The following is a 23,133-nucleotide window of genomic DNA, read 5'->3' on the forward strand; positions in this document are numbered from 1 at the left end:
TGGTTCCAACCAAGATTGTCTTCTTTGATCCCCTTTCTCGGACAAGTTGAAGTGCTTACCTTCTGCATATCAATACACATGTCCAAACTCTAATATGGTCTACCTTCGAATATTACCCCAGGTATCTCGAGAATATCAAATAATTGAGTTGCTTCCTATGAATATTCATCTAGTATTACTTCTCACCGATTTCAGATTCCCCCCCCGGTTCTGAGTTCAGTCACTCGAGGACACCGATAAGAGAATCGATCCCGCACTCCGATTCAACAACTCTAAGTAATTTTCGTTGCTTATGAGTTTAATATTCCTTCAATTCATTCCTAGCCTGATCGGCCATATCATTATCATGATAAATTTTAACTGTGCTACCTGATCCTTCTTCTCGCAGCACAATTTTCGACGATGAGCTAAGCTTACGTTGATTTTTCCTTGTCATATCATTTCGCCTTGAACAACAAGCTTGGTTTCGAGTTTGCGTTGTACACATGGTTCCAATAACTTTTCGCTTCATCATTCCTTTGACTTGATGTCATCGCCGATCGACTACATCTTCCTGAAATCTCTCGACAATTGTGTCGTGCTTGTCAACATTCTGAGCTCTTCCAGCATATCAATCGAATTCGTGATGAGTACTACCTTCCTTGACCCTCGGTGATTTGAGTTATCATCGACAACTCCCTTGTCTTCTTTCCAACACATGTTTGATCATGTCTTGGTTATACCTTGGACTCCTTGCTATTCCTGCAATTGTTCCTTGAGTATTTCTTGTGATCTTCACCTCCAACCCCTACTTGTAACACCATGTTAATGATACCTCGAAGCATGACTGAGGTATTCCGAATATCAACAAGAACATTGGAAGCACATTGTCGAATGTTTCTTGATCTATTATCCAAACACCGTTGTATGTGTAATATCATGATTCTTCCCTCGCCCCCTTTATCAAAATGCTTTTGAACTTGCTGTCTTATCATGGATATCACTCTGCTTGTCCTTGGGAAGGACATACCCCTGAAATATGCATTTAAACACATTTCCTTTCTATTGTCTTGTTTAACCTTTCTTGTGATCTATATGATCTAAGCAAAAAGAATTCCCTACTTATAAAAATGCCTCAAGGTACAATTCGGTCAGTACGACCCTGTTACTAATGTTGATGACATCCCGGTAACCACCGATGGACAAGAACTTTTGCCTACTGGTCCGCCTCGTTTCAACGAGCAGGAAAATAGTTCTCTTCATCCCTCGCAGTGTACCAACATGGTTGGCAACATAGCTGACAGTCTATCATCTGACATGCCTTACTATCGGCCCCCTTTCTACTTTTAACCCACATGGTGGGCCCATAACCCACAGTTCCACACGATCGAAACCTGACTCTCCTGTACATCCCTGTCTTCCAAAATTGTTCCTCTCGCTTGGCTTCATATGTAATTCACGAGCCACCTTCTTGTGATATGTTCTGGTATCAGACGCAATACTTATTCCCATTGCTCTGAACCCCTTTCACCCTCTGTTCCAGGCAACGAATGATTGCCTACCAAGTTGAAGTTTCTTATTGCACCTTCTTACCTTGCTCTCGGTGACTTTCTTGGATTTCAACTCGAGAGATGCCTCTATGCCACGTTCACCGAGATAGCCCCCAGGTACCTATCTTGTGTTGAGCTCCGTCCTTCCCGAGTCTTTCTCCCTTACTCCACCTCTTAAATCTCGGGACGAGATTTCTTCTAGTGGAGGAGATTTGTAACACCCCGAGAATCATGCTACAGTAATCCCCTTCTAATGATGCCTTGTCATCATTGTTACTGTTGCTAATCTTCACTTGATCCAAATCACCGATTCAAATTCAAATCCAATCTAAAGTCAAAAACTCTTATTTGTCAGACAGGAGATCTAAAATGTTCATCTTGTGGCAAATAGTCATTTGTTAATATTGGTGGTGAACCAACATTTTTGCAAGGTGTTTAAATGGCCTAAAGCAATTAAAGCAGTGGCTAAAACAATAGTTTAAATGGCTTTTTACTTTATAAAAATTTCAAACTATTTCAAAAGCCTCACAACCTTTTTGTAGCAGTGCTAACTATTGCAATGTAATTATGTGGCCAAGTCCCACATTTTACAAAATCCTTTTGGCAGCCCAAATATTACCATGCTTTTTCTGTAAAAAGAAAAGAGCAAAAGTAAAAGAAAAAGAAAAAAAACCCCTGACCCCCTGGGCCTTAGTCATTTGGGCGGCCCAACCCAGCAGCCCACCTCCCCCGGTCGCCTCCCTCCTCTCTGTTCACCCAACCCAGCGACCGCGCTCGCTGGTCGCCACCGAACCCTGTCGCCGTCCCCGTCGGGGAAGGGATAAGGGCGACGTCCCCTCGACCCCTCGGGCTCCCCGCACCCACTCACCCCCTGGACGCCCCCTCTCTCCCTCTGGCCTCGCCCCCTTCTCCAGATCCACCCCGCCCGACGCACTTTCGCCGCCGCGTTGCTGCGCCACCGCGTCCACCGTGCCCTCCTCGCCGCCGCGATGTGTCCACGAGCCCCACGACCGTCTTCTGCTTCGTCTGCACCAACGACCTCAAGGCGGGAGCCACCCCAGCGCCTGATCCCCTTCGTCTTCCGCCTTGACGGCCACTGTCGTGGATTTGTCACGGCAGATGTCCTAGTGTGAGGACTTAGTCGTGAGGCCAACGCATCTATGTGATAGCTTGAGAGGGGTTGATTGGGATGAGAGACGCGAGGCGGATCAACACACAAGACAAGGGTTTAGACAGCTTTGGGCCCCGGGAAACATCATCCGGTAATAACCCTAGATGCTGTTTGTGGCTAGGTCTCATTATCATCACCAGGGAGTCGCCGGTAAACCGGCTCTTTGTGTCTAGCCCTAGAGATTGTTTCTTCTTGCCTCTCCCTCTTTGGGGAGCCCTGCCCCTCCTTATATAAGTTGAAGGGGCGGGTTACATGTGGAGTCCTATTAGGATTAGGACTAGTCTACCTTCTAATACAAACCGGATACAAGTCCTGGTCTTAACTCCTTATAAGGTAAATATTCCTCATGCCTTTCCTCTTAAACCGGCCGACCATTACCATAAACCGGCCTTCTAGGCCTTGGGCCTTGTCATCCGTCTGACCCGCCCGCCGGGTCACCAGTGAATCATAATGACCAGGCGGGTTGCTTGTAAACCGCTAGGTTAGGGCGGGTCGCCGGTGAATCGCCAAGTATCAGCCGGGTCTCAAGTAAACTGCCAAGTCCGGCCGGGTTATACTTCCGGCCGGTTTACGCCGCGGGGTATATCCCCGACATTAGCCCCTAATTTAATTTGGATTTATCCATGTTAAACTGATCCTGTAAAACAAACACAAGAACAATTTTGACAGATTATGCTCCGGGTTAAGAATTCTTGTAAGCCGGCATCTGATCATCCTTAAGACCTTGTTATTTCCTTCTTCTAGAAAATCCGGGTCATTAGACCAGCTTCATAATCAATTTGCTTGTAGAAGAAATATTGCAAATAAAGAATCCATTTAAATTGGCCTTCAAAGCTCTGATTTGACAAAAATATTGGTCTTCAAATATTCAACTGATATTCAGCCGTCTTGAAGATGTAGAACTTGCCGGTTTATGATTACCACCATTGTCGGGTTATAAAAACTGATAATTTCGGGTCATGATTGCTGCCAACGCCGGTTCATGATTGTTGCCAACGCCGGTTCATGATTGTTACCAACGCCGGTTCATGATTTGATGACGTCGGGTTATGATTGTTGCAGACATCGGGTCATAATGATTGGTGACGCTAGGTTAATCTGGTTTGCTCAAAACTGAGACTTTGAAAATATTTCTCCTTATATCCGTATTACCTGTAGCCCCCAAGTCTTGAGCAGAACAAAGTGATGACTTAAGACTTACTTCAACATAAATACTGCCACTTTGAAGAAATCCATGTTGTTCATGTCAGTCACTAGTAAGAACTGAATACTCCATATATGTAGCCCCCAAGTGCCGGGTTGTCAAGCTTGCAGCAACCTGGGACTTGTAATTGCCTGATGCTCAAAAAACTTCAACCAGTGTAGCCCCCATTGGCTGGGTCATTATGCAATAATGAGCAGGGACTTTGTAAATATGATAATGTAAATTTGAGCAATAACGTGTAGCCCCCAAGGGCCGGCTCAGTAAGATAATATTAAGCTGGTACTTTATATATACTCCATTGAAAAGAACATCATATGATGTAACCCCCATCATGGTGCTTGAATCCACGTCCACAAGGTTAAGAGCTTTGTGCTTTACCAACTGAGCAATAAACCTTTCAATAATATATGAAAATTTGAGTACCTTGAATTGTCTGACAGGAGCAATTGGTAGCCCCCAAGGGCCGGCTCATTACAATGTGATGAGTCAGGTCTTCAATAAGGTGAGAAAAAAATGACTTTGCATTAGCCCCCAAGTGTCATGGTGCATGCTTGCAGCGACATGAGACTTGCATATTTGATGTAATCTCAACTTGAAATAATGTAGCCCCCAAGTGTCGGGTCGTAAGCCTGCAGCAACTTGGGACTATTCCTTCAATTGTAGAATAAATCATATCCATTGATAATACGATAGCCATTGCGCTAAAGCGACTTTGAAAACCTTAATCATAATACTGGTTATTGATAACCATAATAAAAATCCAGCCATGTTGGCTATTAAAGATTTGAACAATATACCCAATGATTTATAAGCGCATGATTCCAATGGCGCAATCTAAATAGATACTGGCGACTTATAGTCCAAAGCCAGGCCGGGTTAACAAACACCGGATAATTTCTCATCATACACTGGCGACTTATCGTCTTAAAGCCAGACCGGGTTAATAAACACCGGTGATTTATAATTATGCTTTATTCAACCTGTTTCTGCATACAATAAGTTTAAAGTGTCCTGTCGGTTTACCGCCGGACGGGTCATAATGCCCAACATATAACCTGGGTTGATAACCAAGGCTGCACTTAAAAATAATCAAATATGAAATATATCATACCTGTGACATTAAATCACATCACTGGTTGGCCAACTTTATTGTAGTAAAAGGTGATAACCCCAATCTTGAGTACTGATAACTCCTTCCATATTGCGCCAGTTTATGATAAAACCGTACCGGGTTGTGATAAACACCGGATTAACCATATATAATACTGGCGACTTGTAGTCAAAACCAGACCGGGTTGATAATCTCCGGATTATGACTGATCATATACTGACAACTTGTAGTTGACAACCTAACCGGGTTGATAAACACCGGTTTGAAAACATCACAAATCTTATCAAAAGAAAGAGAAACTTAGCAAAAGGCAAATAAAACCATTGTAGTGGAGGCTTTTCACGGGCTGCCAGGCCCTAAATTCGACAGCAAAGAATCCCCAAGCAACATTGTGAGCTGTGCTCAGTGGGTGCCTATGTTTGAGCTGTTGTTTTACAACACTCTCTTTGGCCCCGGATTGATGTGGCTTTGAGCCGATCAAGAGGTGTGACTGTGGTTCGGATACGACCAAGCCCCCAAGTGATGTTGTGGCATTGCGCCGATCAAGAGGTGTAGCTATGGTTCGGGTACGACCAAGCCCCCAAGTGATGCTGTGGCATTACGCCGATCAAGAGGTGTAGCTATGGTTCGGATACGACCAAGCCCCCAAGTGATGCTGTGGCATTGCGCCGATCAAGAGGTGTAGCTATGGTTCGGATACGACCAAGCCCCCAAGTGATCAATAATATGATAAGCCAATAAGGCAGGATACCCATGTTTAAACCGCGCATCATGGCAGCAGGTCCTCTTCGGCAACCTTTAACTTTTTGCAAGAGATAAATTCTTCTTGAACCAGGATTTTAAACCGGATATTGAGAGCTTCAAAGCTTTGTGGGAGACATGTTTCTCTTGAACCGGATTTTAAACCGGAATCTTCATTTTCAGCCAGAAATTTTCTGACGGCATTTAAACTCGAACTTGCGAGAGATTAATTCTTTTTGAACTGGAAATTCTTAAACCAGTTTTGAGAGCTTCAGAGCTTTGTGGGAGAAAAGATTTCCCTTGAACCGGATTGTAAACCGGATATTTGAGAGCTTTAGCGAGACTGACTTCCCTTTAGCCGGATTTTAAACCGGAGTCCTTTCTGATGACCCGGAACTTCTTCATTGAGCCGGGTTTTATTAACTGTCATATATTTTCTAAGCCGGAAATTTTCTGACGGCCTTTAAATTTTCATCCATATGGTAGTAGCCTCCGGGACCGGGTTATCTTTCCCTCCAACGTCCTGGGGTTCTTGACTTCACTGAAAACCGGCAACATTTGCTGAGTCATATTACTGTAGCCCCCGAGTCTCAAGGTGACTCGAGGAGTTGACTTGAGATTCTCCATATTTGACCGTGATATAAACCGGCATAACTCGTATATCATTGGTGTTGATAGCACGATGTGAATCCACAGAAGGTTGAGGTGACTGCGGCGGGTTATAAATGATCCCGTATGAGCCGTGTCAGCAACTCGACCAATGGTTCCTTCCAACTGGCAATTTGAAGTTAACCAAACTGTAGTGGCGGCGACTTGTGCGCCTGCCCATTGGACCATCCAGTGCAGATGGCAGCTTATAGTATATGATAATCTGCCTCCATTTTGTTGAAAGAAAAACCGGGCTACCCAAGCTGTGACTTGCTCAAACAGCTCATGCAGACAGGTGCGGCCCGGTATGTTGATGTAGACCAGGCCGTGAGAGATGGACAGCAAAGACGACCGCGGCTTTAGAGGCGGCACAGACAGGTGAGTCAGCCGCGGCGTTGTAAACCGGCGCGGGTGGGAGAATCATCCGCGGGGGCGGACGGGTGAGTTGTCTGCGGTGTTGTAAACCGGGTCACAGGGACGGCGACGTGCACATGTTCGTTCTCCGGGTAATATGGCACGGACGAAACACCGGGCAGAAATGTTGCCAGCGCGCGCTCTATACCCGTAGTATAACGCCTCATTTGCAGTGAACAATTGTCCTGCATCAAAAAAGATCACAAGCCAAGGTAATTGTTCTCTAAAATAATATATGCTAATAAGAATAGATTAGATGGATATCACCTGATGCATTAGGATGACATATAGATTGATCCGCTGGATGTCTGTTCACCTTTTATTTTTATTTTTGCACTCCCATGCGTTGGAACAGATCAAACCAACGAGATGGCAGGTCTGCGTGTGTCTCTCGGCCAGTGTGTGCAAGCTTTGTCCTGTTCATCAATTAGTACTACTTGTATTTGCACCTCCTGGCGGTTTTCTTTTTGCTTTCTTCTCTTCACGTTGTTGGCTTCAGAATCCATCCAACCTAGAACCTTGTGCCAAGGAATTATACTTTATAGTGGCTTTATTTTTGGACTTGTAGCTGCGAGAATCGGGCGTGACCGCATGGATGGAAGGAGCTTGCACTCGTATTTGATCTGGTGTAACGGCTGCAGCCCTGGAACATGTGCTCGAGCAGCGGCTCAAGATGGCTCAGAGCAGAGGTTGAAGCAGGCATGGCCGCGGCAGTAGCCCAGTACACTGGCGAGGGGCGGCTCATAGGCGGCCCACGGCCGGGGTGGCTCGAAGTGGATGTGATCCAGAAGCTGGGTCGCGTCGGCAGCTTGGGAAGCTCAGAACAGAGGCCAGGCATGACCCGGTAGGGGTGACTCCAGTCGATTCAGAGCAGCGGCGGAACGAAGCAGGTCCCTGCACGGCGACTTGTAAGGTTGAAAGCGGACGGAGCACCGGCGAGCCTGCAGCGGTGGCTCAAGGCGGCGGAGGCAAAGCGCAGCGCAAGAGGCCGGGCAGCTCAAAGCGGAAGCCGGCCCCGCGCGACTGTGTCGATGAAGGTGGCTACACTCTGCTGACGTCATAATTCATTTTCTATTAATTTAAATAATTCCAGAAAATGGTTTAATCTTTGAAAATTCATAGAAAATAAACCGTGGCTCGGATGAAAATGTTTTCTACATGAAAGTTGCTCAGAAAAATCCAACGAATCTGAATACATGGTCCGCTCATCTGTCACATGCCCCTAGCATGTTGAACATGGAACTTTCCCCCTCTTTTCCTCTCTCCGGAATCCACCTAACGCCGGGAATTCATCCTCGGATGTTTATCCCCTCCGTCTGCAACGTGTAGTACCGAGTTAGTTCACCCCTAGCACCGCGTATTGCCATGTTATGCTTTGTGATGCTACATTTGCTTTATATTTACTGTTTCTCCCCCCTCTTCTCTCCGGTAGACCACGAGGCCGATGATGCCCCGGTGATCGACTACGTCGACGACGACCCCTCCTTGCCAGAGCAACCAGGCAAGCCCCCCCCTTTGATCATCCCGATATCACCCATTCCATTCTCCTATGCTTGCATTAGATTTTTCTACTGTTATTGTTTGCTCCTATTCTGATGCATAGCCTGCTTTTGTAACCTGCTCATTGTACCTTACCTGCTTATCCTAAACTGCTTAGTATAGGTTGGTTAGTGATCCATCAGTGACCCCAACCTTGTTCTTGTTGCCCTTGCTTCATCATTGAAGACCCGATCAACGGGATCGAAGACCAGGCCCTGACACCGCACATCACTTTCCCCTTAGTTGCTTGACACTACTGGGTTACTATCGAGTGCCGAGGGTGAGACCTCTACAGCACTTCTGATGTTAACCCTGTAGTGTAGCTATTCGGTCATGGTCATCGGGGGTGATTCCGCCTTAACCACTTCCGATACGACTCTGTCGTGCAACCCCTCAAGTGTGAACCTCGGGGGTGGTTCCTCTTACGTTCACCTTGATGAATACATCGAGTGGAATTCACCAGGGGTGATTCCTCGGGTTTTCCCCTTGATGTTTGGACACACGGTTACTATGGTTACTATGAATTTACACTGAACCCTGTTACTAAAGACGGGTCGGCCCTGAGGGGTACCCGCGCGAGCATATTTGCGAGTGATGAGGAGTCGGGTTGACCTGGAGGGTGCCCGCGAGATAATTACGAGGCGTGGCCGGGCATTCCTAGCCCTTGCCGCAAGTCCTCGAGATGAGGCAACGGGGTCACATCTTTCGTGAGTCTCTGTTTGTTACCGCGCATTCCTTATCCACTACGATTTGGATATTTGATCCGAGGGGCCTCTGGCCTGATAGCACTAACCATCACGTGGGCATAGTATGGGCGTTCTGCGTCGTATGCATCAGCCGAAGCTTAATAGACGTCAGCGACTAAGCGGCGCGCGCCGGGTTGGACTACGTAAGCACCTGCCTTGTTGAAGGAGGTAGCTAGGTCTGCTCACCGGCCGCGTACGCAACGTGCAGGAGTTCCCGGGGAGATGGCCCATGACCCCTTGGGGCATAGGTTTAGTCCGTCGTGCTGACCTCTCTATTAAGCCTAGGTCGGGTTGCGGGGTATTGTTTGGCCGAGGCCGGGCATGACCCAGGAAAGTGTGTCCGGCCGGAGTTAATCGAGCGTGGTGGGTAAGTTGGTGCACCCCTGCAGGGAACAACACATCTATCGATAGCCTGTCCTACGGTAACGGACACTTGGAGTTGTATCCCGATCGATACAACTAGAACTGGATACTTGTGATGAGAATTGGATTGTGATGAGAAATGCATAGTATGGCTCTGGGATTGCTTTCTCGCAGGGAGTCGAGAAAGGATCTCTGGCCGAGGTCGATAACACTTCTACTACTTTACTTTATGCTACTCTACTCCCTCCTGTTGCTGTAAGATGGTGGTTTCCAGAGGATGCTAGTCTTCGTTAGGACTAGGCTCTCCCCTCTATTCTAGCATTTCTGCAGCCCAGTCCACATATACAGCCTTCCTTTGATAATGTTGCATATGTAGTGTAGATCCTTGCTTGCGAGTACTTTGGATGAGTACTCACGGTTGCTTTGCTCCCCCTTTCCCCCTTTCTTCTTCTTTCCGGTTGATGCAACCAGATGTCAGAGCCCAGGAGCCAGATGCCACCGCCGATGCCTGCTACTACGTGGAGACCGCCGACGACCAGGAGTAGTTAGAAGGCTCCTAGGCAGGAGGCCTTGCCTTTTCGATCGTTGTTGGTTTTGTGCTAGCCTTCTTAAGGCAAACTTGTCTAACTCATGTCTCTACTCAGATATTGTTGCTTCCGCTGACTCTTGTGTATTCGAGCTTATGTATTCGAGCCCTCGAGGCCCCTGGCTTGTAATATAAAGCTTGTATTATTTTAATTTGTGTCTAGAGTTGTGTTGTGATATCGTCCTGTGAGTCCTTGATCTTGATCGTACACATTTGCGTCTATGATTAGTGTATGATTGAATCGAGGGCGTTACATCATCTTTCCACCAAATCCAAATCTGTGAGAGAGAGTTGAGTGTTGGGAAGACTATCATTTGAAGCACAAGAGCAAGGAGTTCATCATCAACACACCATCTATTACCTTTTGGAGAGTGGTGTCTCCTAGATTGGTTAGGTGTCACTTGGGAGCCTCCGTCAAGATTGTGGAGTTGAACCAAGGAGTTTGTACGGGTAAGGAGATCGCCTACTTCGTGAAGATCTACCCTTGTGAGGCAAGTCCTTCGTGGGCGATGGCCATTGTGGGATCGACAAGGTTGCTTCTTCGTGCACCCTTCGTGGGTGGAGCCCTTCATGGACTCGCGCAACCGTTACCCTTCGTGGGTTGAAGTCTCCATCAACGTGGATGTACGATAGCACCACCTATCGGAACCACGCCAAAAATCTCCGTGTCTACATTGCGTTTGCTCCCTCCAAACTCCTCCCTTTACCTTCATGTGCAATGTTTTACATTCCGCTGCTATACTCTTAGACTTGCATGTGTAGGTTGGTTGCTTGACTAGTGCTAAGTTGCTAAAATCTGCCAAGACTTAAAATTGGGAAAAGGCTAGATTTTTATTTGGGTAGTCTAATCACCCCCCTCTAGACATACTTTCGATCCGACAAGTGGTATCAGAGCGTTGGTCTCCATTTGCCTTGATTTCCATAGCTTTTGGTGATCATAGCCTTGGTTTCACAACCTAAGAGAGTATGGAGTCTAGTGAGGGCAATTACCACTGTAGAGGTCCTTACTTTGATGGTACTAATTTTGCTAGTTGGAAGCACAAGATGAAAATGCATATTCTTGGACATAACCCCGCCGTTCGGGCTATTGTGTGTATTGGCTTGCAAGGTGAATTCTTTGATGGGAGAGAACCGAACCGTGAAGCTACCGCGGAAGAGTTGAAGATGCTGCAATACAATGCTCAAGCTTGTGATATTCTCTTCAACGGATTGTGCCCCGAAGAATTCAACAAAATCAACCATCTTGAGAATGCAAAGGAAATTTGGGATACTTTGATTGATATGCATGAAGGTACCAACTCTGTCAAGGAATCCAAATTGGATGTGCTTCAAAGTCAACTTGACAAGTTCAAAATGAAGGATGGTGAAGGTGTCGCGGAAATGTACTATAGGCTTGCTCTCATCACAAATGAGATTGCCGGCTTGGGGAGTGAAGAGATGACCGATAGATTCATCATCAAGAAGATCCTAAGAGCCTTGGATGGAAAATATGATACCGTGTGCACATTGATACAAATGATGCCCAATTACAAAGATCTCAAGCCAACAGAAGTCATTGGAAGAATTGTTGCTCATGAGATGTCACTTAAGGATAAGGAAGAGCTCCACAACAAGTCAAGTGGTGCTTACAAAGCCTCATGTGATGCTCCCACATCATCAAGTGAGAAACAAACCTTCAATGAAGAATTGAGCTTAATGGTGAAGAACTTCAACAAGTTCTACAAGAGTAGAAGCAAGGAAAGAAGTTCCAAGTCAAGGTCCTACAATGACAAAAGATCTTCTAGCCGTGAGCGAAATTGCTACAATTGTGGAAGACCCGGACACTACTCCAATGATTGTACGACTCCCTACAAAAGAAGAGAAGATTCTCCTAAAATAAGAAGTAGAAGAGAAGAATCACCACCAAGAGAGAGAAGGAGTAGAGATGATCGTTATGAACGTAGATCCTCTCGGAGAAGCAAGGATTCAGAAAGGAAGGACAAATCATCAAAGAGCTACACAAAACGAAGACATCAAGCTCATGTTGGTGAATGGGTATCCGGTTTCGACTCTGATCATCACTCCGAAAGAAGTTATCACTCTGACTCCGAATATACTCAAGATGAAGGTGTTGCCGGTCTAGCACTTGTGTCAACCAACTCCTACGACATATTTGACTCACCAAATGAAGGAATTGGAAGATGCTTCATGGCTAAAGGCCCAAAGGTATCACACCCCGAGTATGTTGATTTCAATAGCGATGAAGATGATTTGCTAGGAGATGATGATTTACTTGTTGACAACTCTAGTTATGAAAACTATGATGAACTTGCTATTAATCATGCTAATCAAGATAAAACGAATGACGATGATAAGAAGGAGATTGAGCGTCTAACTAAAGAACTAAACACTCTTAAGTTAGCTCATGAAACTACCTTGGAAGATCATCGAGAACTTTTAAAGACTCATGAGAAGCTATGCTTTGAAAAGCTCAATCTTGAGCAAGAGCATGAGTTCTTAAAGGCAATCAATGATGATCTTCAAAAGAAAAGTTCTTCTTACATTGCCAAGCGTTTACTCTTGTCTACTTACATGCCACAAGTAAAATCTAGCAACAAGAGTAAGAAAGATTCTTCATATAGTAGTAACAATAATCATGCTAAATCCAATATTGTTGCTTCTAGTAGCTCTCTTGATTCCACTAATGATTCTCTTAGCCAAGTTACACTTGAGCAAGAAAATAGCTTATTGAAGGGAATTATAGACAAAGGTGTTTACAAGAGCCTTGCCGGAAGTAAGCAATTTGAGGAAATTGTACGCAAGCAAGGAAGACACTGGAAGAATCAAGGTGTTGGTTTTGAACGAAAGTTCAATGCCAATGGAGTTGAGTGGGAAGAAGATCAATACCCCAAGACGAAGTTTGTTCCTCAACAAGATAAGTATGATCCTACTTCCTTCCAAGGAACACAAGCTCAAGATGATCTTCCACCACAAGACCACAAGCAAAAAGGCAAGCACAAGCTTCAAGAGGAGATTGATGCATTTGTAGAAGCTCCCAAGGCCTTGGTCAAGTGGGTTCCCAAGACTACATCAAGTTCCACTTCATCAAGTACGACTACAACTCCAAGGATTCCCATCAAGATGGTGTGGGTCCCAAAGAAGAAGAACTAGAGAGTTCTTGAGGGTGACTCCGCCAACATACTTCACTCATATCTTTTGGCAAGGACATGTGCAAACAACTTCCACATCTTGCACTAGTTCAAGGAGTCACAAACCCTCTTGTTGGTAAGACAAGGGACAAGGTAACCTAATGCTTTCATGGACATCATCTTATGTGAACATCATTCTATGTCTATGGATATCCTTGTTTGCTCCTTGTGGGACTAACCCGTGTAGGTACTGAAAGTGCAACTCACTCCAATGGATTGCTCCGAATGATCTACATCAACATTGAGCATCCACATCTTCAACACCTACATGAAGTCATCATCGACAAAACCCAAGGTTAGTTCATCCCTCTTAGGGGGGATATCACATCTAGGGGGAGCTTTACTCTAACCTATTGAGCTAAAGCAACTCTAATGATGTGAACACAACAATGCTTTGTGTAAAAGTGGTAACCCCACTTGTGCTTAAACGATGAGTATGACCTATGATTAAATGTTCTCATTTGACTCTTAAGTCAATATACTCATATATAGATGACCTAGTCATCGCCAAATTGCTTGATAGATGCTAGAATGTTTGTGCATGCTTTGTCACATATTTGATTTGCCATTTAATTGTGTGAGCATGTTGATTGCATATTTTACTCATTCGAGGACATCCATTTGTTGCTTTGGTTGTTTGGCTTTTCTCTTTTGCCAGATGGATGGACATGAATGCCTAAGAAATCCCTCTAGCTATCTATGCTTTTCTCGTCTCAAACTCTATTCATGCTACATCACAAAGTTTGATCAAGTCAGATTCAAACCACTCTGTGTGAGGAGCACTTGGAGTCCCCGATTCGTCATAGATTTAAACTTCCAAAACCTCTTTGTGCATTTAGGTATGACCGAGTCATCCACTTCGGTCACACCGAGTTCACTAAGTTGATCTAGGTTTTCCATCTCGGTGCAACCTATTTGAACTTTTCGGTCACACCGAGTTGCAGTAACCGCTTGCGATTCTGCATCTCGGTGCCACCGAGTTGTTCCACTCGGTCACACCGACAGGGTCGGGATATATAAACCCACGGGTGAGATTTTGGAAATTTCTTCAAACTCCTGAGCCTGCGCGTGTGTCCTGCTCTGCCTCCTCGGGTCTCCGGATCATCTCCTCGCTGCCAGCGACCTCCCGCCGCTGGTTTCCGTCACCGTCAACGGATTTTTGCTCCGTCGTTGCCGTCGTAGTGAACTCTCGCCGAACTAGGGTCTGGGTTCAACTCTGTGTGCTAATTCCTTAACTCTAATTCATAGCACATTGCTTTGCCATGATCTTTACCACGTATGCAAACAGTCTATCCACTAAAAACATCCCTTAGTTTAGATTTGATTTGAAAATTTGGGGTTAGGTCTCCGCCGAACTCATCTCGGACCGACCGGGTTGTAGAAATCGGTCTCACCGATTTGGCTGAGGCCATTGCACATGCATTTTCGGTCTGACCAAAAAGTGCAAATTGGTGCGACCAAGTTCGACTCTTTGTGAAACCCTAGCAATCTCGGTGCCACCGAACTGTGACTTGGTCTGACCGAGTTCACTAGTTTAGGTTCCAAAATTGCTTCGGTATCACCGAGTTTAACAAATCGGTAGCTCCGAAATGCTTTCTGTGGAGAACTAAAACTAAGTTTTTACAGTCATCTATTTTGCAAAAACTCTGCACTTTGTGATGCTCATCCACTCTACCTCATCTACATCTATTCATAGGGTTTGCTGTCAGTGTGTTTGCCAAGATGTCTGACCAGAGTGACAGCCAGAACAGATCTGAAGAACAAGTGCAATTGAGTGAGGGTTCAGATCCCTCAAGCGGCTATGATGAGGGTAGCAGGAGCACACCTAGTAATTTGCCCAAGGCAGCCACTAGAGCAAGGAAGAAGAGAACCTCAAACTCTGAGGATGAGGACTATGTGGCTATTGAGGATGAGGCCACCTCAAAGAAGGAAAGTGTTGAAGAAAGAATATGGCACAGCTACTGCAACAAAGCCAGGCTTGAATAAGAAGGCACCTGCCAGAAGAGTCCCAATGTCTAAGGCCAGGGCATCCAGTCAGGAACCCTCCAAGTCAACTGGAGGAGAAGATGCTGCTGAGGAAAAGAAAAAGAAGGAGAGAAAAAGGGGAAGATGGTGCAAGAAGGTAGACCCCATGGCTGAGTTTGAGAAGCATTCTTCTGATGAAGAAGAAGAAGAAGAAGAGGATAATGCTCCAGCACCCAAAGCTCAGAAGCTTATGGGAGATGCTATTAAGTCAGGGGCTGCTCCATCAAAGCCCAGGCCAGCTCCCAAAGCTCAAGCTCAGAAACCCCCAAAGCCCAAGAGGAACACCAGGAGCATTCCTTCAGAAGAGAAGAATAAGGCCCCAGTGCCTCAAGCTGAAGAAGAGGATGATGAGTCTCTTGTTTTGAGAAAACTGAAACCCAAGATTCCAGACCACAGTGATGCTCATCCAGTGGCTGAGGACATGCACATCAGAAAAGATGCTGGACTGAGATTGTGGAGACAGTCTGATCCCTATGCTATGAGGAGGAGGACTGTAGTTGATTACAGATTTCATACAAAAGAACAACAAGACTTCTATCAGACAATTTTGCTTGACAAGAAGCCAATTGTATGTGACATGAGATGGGTTGATTGGGAATACATCAAGGAGAAAGAAGACCACTTCCCAGGAGTATATGACAGCTTCAAAGCATGTGGAGTTGATAAGTTTGTTGGGCTGAAGCTCACAAACTGGAATGATGAGCTAGTCATGCAATTTTACTCCATTGCTCACTTCTATCCAGATGGGAAGATAGTATGGATGTCTGAAGGTACAAGGTACCAATCTACTGTTGAAGAATGGGCCAAGCTGATAAATGCCCCACAGGAACATGAAGATGACTTGGATGTGTATGCAAAGAAGAAGAAGAAAGACCAGAACTCAATGGCAAACATGTACAAATAGATCCCAGATAAAGCTTTGGAGACACACAAGCTTGGATCTATACATTACTTGTTGTCTGGTCTACCTACCATCAACACAATCCTAAGACACACATTGCTACCCAAGTCAAGAGATCACAAGATGATTAGAGGACATTCCATCAACCTGTTGCAAATCTTTGATATCCCTCAAAAGTTTAAGGTCATGAGCCTGATTGTAGAGACAATCAAGAGGGCAGCTGCTGACCAAAAGAGAAGTTGTGGGTATGCTCCACATATTCAGGAGCTCATCAATGCTAAGATGGGCACAGGAACATACTTGTTGGACAAGGAGCATCTACCTCTCTATCCTGAATTTGAAGATAACAAGGTTGTAATGAATGAGGATGAACCATCATCAGCTCAAGCACAAGAGAAGAGAGCAAAAGCTAAAGCAGAGAAAACTGCCAAGATGCCAAGTGTTGAGGAAGCATCTCAAGTTTTCCTGAAGAGCAAGCAAGATCAGCTTGCATATCTGATCCAATCTACACTGAGGATTGAGAAGGGCTTGGCCACCCTGACTCAAAACCAGGAGAGTCTGGAGAGGATCATAAAGACAAAATTTTATGATCTTGATCTGAAGGTTACTGACATACAAACAACAGTTGAGCAGCTCCAGGAGGAAGCAGAAGAGAGGAAAGGGAAGGCAACAACTGATGCTTTTCAGCAAGTGCCTAGAGGTCAGAGGTCTGCTGCAGTGCTAGTACCAGATACTAGAGCTACAACGTCAGCACCAGCAGCTACAGCTTCAGTGCCACCTCCAGCAGCCACTCCACCAGCTCCAACTACATCAACAGATGCCTTCGTCCTTGGAGTTCTCTCTACACCACCTCCTGAAGACCAAGCCTGAGAGACGCATAGCACTATGCATTTTCGAACTTTTTGGTAACTTGTTGCCAAAGGGGGAGAAGTGTATAGATCATAGGCTTCGAGAGAGAGTGTTTTGCTTCTTTGTCTCTCTTGCTTTTGGTTGAACCTTTTTTGTGTGCTTGGTTGATACACTATGTTTTTGTCTGTGTGAGATACTCTTTTGATCATATGCTACTTTAATGCTTGCTTGGATGATATTATCTCTTATATCTCTTATATGATCATTTCACTTTGTTTGGTGATGAGTGCATGCTTTTAATTTTCATCATTTTGAGCGCTCCACCAAGATGTATGTGACATGGAAGAGTGACCCATGATCCTAATCGATTGTGCATTTGCATTCAAAAGCAAATTTTAAATAATGCACAAATTTAGGGGGAGCTCTTGCTTATCACATACTTCTCCAAGCGACGATGTACTTCAATCTTATGATCATTTGTCGAAGCTTTGATCTATATGTTGTCATCAATTACCAAAAAGGGGGAGACTGAAAGTGCAACTATCCCGGGGTGGTTTTGGTAATTCCTAACAACATACAGCTCATTGAGCTAATGCTATTTCAAGATAAATATTTTAGGAAAGCTCAATGATTGGCATGGCATGGATTAGAAATGTGGACCCCTCAAAATGCTAAGGACAAAAGATTGGCTCAAGCTCTAAAGCTCAAGACTCTACATTTTACTTTTAGTGATCCAAGATCACATTGAGTCCATAGGAAAAGCCAATACTATTAAAAGGGGATGAGGTGTTGCTTAATGGGTTACTTTCTCAAAATGCTTAGTGATATGCTCCAAATACCCTCAACCACTTTCTCATATCCACATATGTCCCAAACCAAAAGTCAAACTCGGCCCCACCGAAACATTCTATCCGGCGCCACTGAGTTCAGTTGACATAGCCACTGCTACAAAACCCTAGTCATTTCGGTCTCACCGATAGGGATCTCGGTCTCACTGAGATGGGATTGCAAACTCTCTGTTTCCCTTCGTAACGTTTCAGTCTCACCGAGATGAGCGAATCGGTCCCACCGAGTTTGCCTGGCCAACTCTCTGGTTAGCTTATTACCAAAATCGGTCCCACCGAGTTTGTGTAATCGGTCTCACCGAGCTTACGTTATGCCCTAACCCTAATGAAATCGGTCCTACCGAGTTGACATGTCGGTCACACCGAAAAGCCTAACGTTCACATTATGAACTAAATCGGTCTGACCGAGTTTTCTGATTCGGTCCCACCGAGTTTGGTGATTTGTGTGTAATGGTTAGATTTTGTGTGGAGGCTATATATACCCCTCCACCCACTCTTCATTCGTGGTGAGAGCCATCAGAACATGCATACACTTCCAACATACATTTTCTGAAAGAGAACCACCTACTCATGTGTTGAGGTCAAGATATTCCATTCCAACCATATGAATCTTGATCTCTAGCCTTCTCCAAGTTGCTTTCCACTCAAATCATCTTTCCACCAAATCCAAATCTATGAGAGAGAGTTGAGTGTTGGGGAGACTATCATTTGAAGCACAAGAGCAAGGAGTTCATCATCAACACACCATCTATTACCTTTTGGAGAGTGGTGTCTCCTAGATTGGTTAGGTGTCACTTGGGAGCCTCTGTCAAGATTGTGGAGTTGAACCAAGGAGTTTGTACGGGCAAGGAGATCGCCTACTTCGTGAAGATCTACCCTAGTGAGGCAAGTCCTTCGTGGGTGATGGCCATGGTGGGATAGACAAGGTTGCTTCTTCATGGACCCTTCATGGGTGGAGCCCTCCGTGGACTCGCGCAACCGTTACCCTTCGTGGGTTGAAGTCTCCATCAACGTGGATGTACGATAGCACCACCTATCGGAACCACGCCAAAAAATCTTTGTGTCTACATTGCGTTTGCTCCCTCCAAACTCCTCTTTACCTTCATGTGCAATGTTTTACATTCTGCTGCTATACTCTTAGACTTGCATGTGTAGGTTGGTTGCTTGACTAGTGCTAAGTTGCTAAAATCTGCCAAGACTTAAAATTGGGAAAAGGCTAGATTTTTATTTGGTGAAGTAGTCTAATCACCCCCCCTCTAGACATACTTTCGATCCTACAGCAATGACTCAAGAGCGACATGTATAAAAAATGATGAATGGTGGCTTTGCCACAAATGCAATGTCAACTACATGATCATGCAAAACAATATGACAATGATGATGCATGTCATAATAAACGGAACGGTGTAAAGTTGCATGGCAATATATCTCGGAATGGCTATGGAAATGCCATAATAGGTAGGTATGGTGGCTGTTTTGAGGAAGGTATATGGTGGGTTTATGGTATCGACGAAAGTTCCGTGGTACTAGAGAGGCTAGCAATGGTGGAAGGATGAGAGTGCGTATAATCCATGGACTAAACATTAGTCATAAAGAACTCACATACTTATTGCAAAAATATATTAGTCATCGAAACAAAGTACTACGCGCATGCTCCTAGGGGGATAGATTGGTAGGAAAAGACCATGGCTCGTCCCCGACCGCCACTCATAAGGAAGACAATCAAAAAATATCTCATGCTCCAACTTCGTTACATAACGGTTCACCATACGTGCATGCTACAGGACTCACAAACCTTAACACAAGTATTTCTCAAATTCACAACTACTCACTAGCATGACTCTAATATCACCATCTTCATATCTCAAAACAATCATAAGGAATCAAACTTCTCATAGTATTCAATGCACTTTATATGGAAGTTTTTATTATATCCCTCTTGGATGCCTATCATATTAGGACTAAATCTATAACCAAAGCAAATTACCATGCTATTTAAAGACTCTCAAAATAATATAAGTGAAGCATGAGAGTTAATTAATTTCTATAAAATTAAACCACCACCGTGCTCTAAAAAGATATAAAAGAAGCACTAGAGCAAAATTGCCTAGCTCAAAAGATATAAGTGAAGCACATAGAGTATTCTAATGAATCACGATTCATGCGTGTCTCTCTCAAAAGGTGTGTACAGCATGGATGATTGTGGCAAACTAAAAAGCAAAGACTCATATCATACAACATGCACCAAGCAAAACACATATCATGTGGTGAATAAAAATATAGCCTCAAGTAAAGTTACCGATAGACGAAGACGAAAGAGGGGATGCCTTCCGGGGCATCCCCAAGCTTAGGCTCTTGGTTGTACTTGAATATTACCTTGGGGTGCCTTGGGCATCCCCAAGCTTAGGATCTTGCCACTCCTTATTCCATAGTCCATCAAATCCTTGCCCGAAACTTGAAAAGTTCACAACACAAAACTCAACAGAAAATCTCATAAGCTCCGTTAGTATAAGAAAATAAATCACCACTTTTGGTACTGTTGTGGACTTATTATTTATTTATATTGGTGCAATATCTACTGTATTCCAACCTTTCCATGGTTCATACCCCCGATACTACCCATAGAATCATCAAAATAAGCAAACAACACATATAAGAAATCCGTCAAAAACATAACATTCTGCAGTAATCTGGATAGTTCGAATACTTCTGTAACTCCAAAAATTATGAAAAATTAGGACAACAGGGGAAATTTGTATACAAATATTGTGTAAAAATATCAGAATTTTATCACGCTTCTGTGATTTTTAAAAATTCTGGGATGCCCAAGGCACCCCAAGGTAATATTCAAGTACAACCAAGAGCCAAAGCTTGGGGATGCCCCGGTAGGCATCCCCTCTTTCGTCTACTTCCATCGGTAACTTTACTTGGAGCTATATTTTTATTCACCACATGATATGTGTTTTGCTTGGAGCGTCTTGTATTATTTGAGTCTTTGCTTTTTAGTTTACCACAATCATCCTGGCTGTACACACCTTTTGAGAGAGTCACACTTGATTCGGAATTTATTAGAATACTCTATGTGCTTCACTTATATTTTTTGAGCTACATAGTTTTGCTCTAGTGCTTCACTTATATCTTTTGGAGCACGGTAGTGGATTTGTTTTATAGAAACTATTGATCTCTCATGCTTCACTTATATTATTTCGAGAGTCTTAAAATAGCATGGCAATTTGCTTTAATTAATATCATGAGAAATTTGATGCTTGATGATTGTTTTGAGATATAAAGATAGTAATATCATAGTTGTGACAGTTGAGTAATTGTGGAATTAAAAAATACATGTGTTCGAGTTTGTGATTCCCGTAGCATGCACGTATGGTGAACCGTTATGTAACGAAGTCGGAGCATGAAGTATTTGTTGATTGTCTTCCTTTGTGTGGCGGTCGGGATCGCGCGATGGTTAACTCCTACCAACCCTTCCCCTAGGAGCATGCGTAGTAGTACTTTGCTTCGAGGGCTAATAAATTTTTGCAATAAGTATATGAGTTCTTTATGACTAATGTGAGTCCATGGATTATACGCACACTTACCTTTCCGCAATTTTCTAGCCTCTTCGGTACCGCGCATTGCCCTTTCTCACCTTGAGAGTTGGTGCAAACTTCGCAGGTGCATCCAAACCCCGTGATATGATACGCTCTATCACACATAGACCTCCTTATATCTTCCTCAAAACAGCCACCATACCTACCTATCATGGCATTTCCATAGCCATTCCGAGATACATTGCCATGCAACTTTCCACCGTTTCATCTATCATGACATACTCCATCATTGTCATATTGCTTTGCATGATCATGTAGTTGACATTGTATTTGTGGCAAAGCCACCGTTCATAATTCTTTCATACATGTCGCTCTTGATTCATTGCATATCCCGGTACACCGCCGGAGGCATTCATATAGAGTCATATTTTGTTCTAAGTATTGAGTTGTAATTCATGAGTTGTAAGTAAATAAAAGTGTGATGATCATCATTATTAGAGCATTGTCCCAAGTGAGGAAAGGATGATGGAGACTATGATTCCCCCACAAGTCGGGAAGAGACTCCGGACTAAAAAAAAAGAGGCCATAAAAAAAGGAGAAAAGGCCCAAAAAATGATGAGAGAAAAGGAGAGAAGGGACAATGTTACTATCCTTTTACCACACTTGTGCTTCAAAGTAGCACCGTGATCTTCATAATAGAGAGTCTCTCATTTTGTCACTTTCATATACTAGTGGGAAATTTCATTATAGAACTTGGCTTGTATATTCCAATGATGGGCTTCCTCAAATGCCCGAGGTCTTCGTGAGCAAGCAAGTTGGATGCACGCCCACTTAGTTTCTTTTTGAGCTTTCATACACTTATAGCTCTAAGTGCATCTATTGCATGGCAATCCCTACTCCTCGCATTACATCAATTGATGGGCATCTCCATAGCCCGTTGATTAGCCTCGTTGATGTGAGACTTTCTCCCTTTTTGTCTTCCCACATAACCCCTACCATTATACCTTATTCCACCATAGTGCTATATCCATGGCTTGCGCTCATGTATTGCGTAAGAGTTGAAAAGGCTGAAGCGCGTTAAAAGTATGAACCAATTGCTTGGCTAAAACCGGGGTCGTACATGATATGAATATTTTGTGTGGGGAAGATGGAGCATAGCCAGACTATATGATTTTGTAGGGATAACTTGCTTTGGCTATGTTATTTTGATAAGACATAATTGCTTAGTTAGTATGCTTGAAGTATTATTGTTTTTATGTCAACATTAAACTTTTATCTTGAATCATATCAAATCTGAACATTCATGCCACAATAAGAAGAATTATATTGAAATTATGCCAAGTAGCATTCCGCATCAAAAATTCTGATTTTATCACTTACCTACTCGAGGACGAGCAAGAATTAAGCTTGGGGATGCTTGATACGTCTCCAACGTATCTATAATTTTTGATTGCTCCATGTTATATTATATTCTGTTTTGGACATTATTGGGCTTTATTATACACTTTTATATTATTTTTGGGACTAACCTATTAACCGGAGGCCCAGCCCAGAATTGCTGTTTTTTGCCTATTTCAGAGTTTCGCAGAAAAATAATATCAAACGGAGTCCAAACGGAATGAAACCTTCGGGAACGTGATTTTCGGAACGAACGTGATCCAGAGGACTTGGACTCTACGTCAAGAAAGCAACCAGGAAGGCATGAGGTAGGGGGCGCGCCTACCCCCC

Source organism: Aegilops tauschii, chromosome 1, assembly GCF_002575655.3.
Source record: "Aegilops tauschii subsp. strangulata cultivar AL8/78 chromosome 1, Aet v6.0, whole genome shotgun sequence".
In the NCBI taxonomy this organism is placed as follows: domain Eukaryota; kingdom Viridiplantae; phylum Streptophyta; class Magnoliopsida; order Poales; family Poaceae; genus Aegilops; species Aegilops tauschii.